At 42.9% G+C, this 2,776-nt stretch overlaps 1 non-coding gene across 1 annotated transcript; it reads left to right on the top strand.

Moving 5' to 3' along the window:
* Positions 1-2,233: 2,233 nt before the first annotated feature.
* LOC130971909 (small nucleolar RNA R71) lies at positions 2,234-2,337 on the top strand. The gene has a single exon (XR_009083110.1). It is a non-coding gene; the product is annotated as a small nucleolar RNA R71 (small nucleolar RNA).
* The last annotated feature ends 439 nt before the right edge of the window (positions 2,338-2,776 follow it).

The following is a 2,776-nucleotide window of genomic DNA, read 5'->3' as shown; positions in this document are numbered from 1 at the left end:
GTATGAGTTCGTTCCTCTCATTTGGCACCACAGTTATGCCACCTTTCTTGGGAACTACATGGATGGGACTAACCCATGGGCTATCAGAAATGGGGTAGATTACCCCTGCCTGCCATAACTTCATGACCTCCTTTTGTACCACTTCTTTCATGACGGGATTCAATCTTCTCTGAGCTTGAATGGAGGGTCTAGCATCCTTCTAACAAGATTTTATGCATGCATATGGATGAACTTATCCCCTTCAAATCAGCTAGGGTCCATCCAATGGCATCTTGATGGGTTTGTAGCACCTTGATCAATTCTTCTTCCTGTTCTTGGCTCAGGGCAGAGCTAATGATAACAGGATGGCTCTCATCACTACCCAAGTATGCATACTTGAGATTAGGGGGCAATGCTTTGAGCTCAGGTTTTGGTGCTTCCTTCTCTTCCTTCACTCTTGCTGGCATGTTTGGCATGGTTGTTTCAGCAGCCTTGATTTCACTAACTTCTATATCCTTGGTGAACTCCTCCTCTGCCACTTCCTTTGTTGTTTCCTCAAAGGTTTCTTGTACTGCAATGTCCACTACATCCACCCTCATGCATTCCTTTAGTGATTCTGATGGATAGCTCATTGCCTTGAATACGTTAAACACCAATTTCTCATCATGTAGTCTAAGAGTGAGTTCACCCTTTTGGACATCTATGATGGCTCCAGCAGTAGCCAGGAAGGGTCTTCTTAGGATTATGGAAGCTTTGGTTTCCTCCTCCATATCTAACACCACAAAATCGGCAGGGAATATAAAATCTCCCACTTTCACCAACAAATCCTCAACTATTCCATGCGGGAATTTAAAAGTTCGATCTGCCAATTGGAGGGCCATTTTTGTTGGTTTAGCTTCCTCAATCTTCATTCTTCTCATCATTGTTAGAGACATCAAATTGATACTTGCCCCTAAGTCACACAAGGCCTTCTCACCATGACTCTCCTATGATGCAGGGGATTTGGAAACTGCCTGGATCCTTCAATTTCTGAGGCAATTTGTGTTGAATGATGGCACTGCATTCTTCAGTCAACAACACAGTTTCCTCATTTCTCCAGCTTCTCTTCTTGGTCATTAATTCCTTTAAGAATTTTGCATAGAGTGGCATTTGCTCTATTGCCTCAGCAAACGGAATGTTGATTTGAAGCTTCTTGAAAATCTCCAAAAATCTGGAGAATTGGCCATCCTTTTCTCTTTTCATCAAACGTTGAGGATATGGTGCTTTGGGTGTGTAAGGCTTCAGGACCTCTTTTCCTTTTTCTTTTGTTGCAGACGGTGTAGAAGATCGTCCCTGTTCCTTGTCTCTCACATTTTCCTTTTCTTCATCCTCTGTGGTTTCCTTTGAGATCTCCTTCAGCTTCGTTCCACTTCTGAGGGTTATGGCCTTACATTCTTCCCTTGCAATAGCTTTGGCAGCATGAGGAACGCTTGGCCCAGGAGTTTGCTTAGACAAGTACTCAATTTGATTTTTTAACTTCTGGATGGCAGCTCCTTGGTTTTGCAAGTTGGAATTTACTTCTTCCTTAAAGGCTTTCAATTCGGTTATGTCTTGACTCATGGTTGCAAGCATTCTTTCTATCCTGTTTAATTGATCTTAAAATTGTTGGTTCGGATTGGATTGGGCAGGTTGGTTATTTTGGCTATGATATGGTGGTTGGGAGTAAGTGTTTTGTGTGGCTTGGTATGATCTTTGGTTGGAGTTTTGGTATGTGGAATTGTTATGTTGGTTGTGGTTGTAAGGTTTGTGGTTTTGTGGTTGGGTTTGCTGGTTTCCCCACCCAAAGTTTGGGTGGTTTTTCCAACCTGAGTTGTAAGTGTTGGAATGTGGATCATATGATTGCCTTTGTTGATTTCCCACATAGTTGGCCTCTTCCCAATCACCTCCTTCAATGCTTACTTCCTCTTGATCTTGTGTGTGTATTGCAGCCACTTGCTTTGTGTCTAATTTCCTGGTGAGCTCTGCTAGTTGCTTGGCAAACACCTTGTTTTGAGCTAGAATTGTATCAACATGGTTCAGCTCCATGACTCCCTTAGTGTTGTGTCTCTCTGAAGCATAGTAGTACTCATTCTCAGCCACTGTCTCAATCACTTCAATGGCTTCTTCCACAGTCTTTTTCCTGTTCAATGAACCTCCTGATGAATGGTCTACAGCCTTTCTTGATTCATAAGAAAGTCCATCATAGAAAATATGCAATTGCACCCATTCAGGGAACATGTTGGGTGGACATTTCCTTGTCAATTCTTTGAACCTTTCCCATGCCTCATAGAGCGTCTCACCATCTTGTTGTCTAAAAGTCTGAACCTCAGATCAAAGCCTATTGACCTTTTGTGGGGGGTAGAAACGTACCAGAAACTTGCTCTCCACCTCATCCCAGGTTGTTAGGCTATCCCTTGGGAATGACTCCAACCACTTAGCTGCCTTGTCCCTAAGTGAAAATGGGAACAAGAGCAGTTTATAGGCATCGTCCTGGACTCCATTGGACTTCACAGTGTCGCAAATTCTCAGGAATTTTGTGAGATGTTGGTTTGGATCTTCACTAGCACTCCCACCAAATGAACAATGATTCTCCACCAGTGATATTAGCTGTGGTTTGAGTTCAAAATTATTGGCCTGAATGGGTGGTTTCTGAATGCTGCTACCACAATTCCCAGAGGTTGGGTTTATGTATGAACCAAGAACTCTCCTCTCAGGAATGGCATTGTTTCCATCAGCCCTCTCATGGTTGTGAAATTCTCTATCCATGTTGAGATCTAGA

The sequence above is a fragment of the Arachis stenosperma genome, chromosome 3 (genome assembly GCF_014773155.1).
Source record: "Arachis stenosperma cultivar V10309 chromosome 3, arast.V10309.gnm1.PFL2, whole genome shotgun sequence".
Classification (NCBI taxonomy): Eukaryota; Viridiplantae; Streptophyta; class Magnoliopsida; order Fabales; family Fabaceae; genus Arachis; species Arachis stenosperma.
Note: the sequence above shows the minus strand (reverse complement) of the source record. Positions and strands in the feature narration are given on the sequence as shown.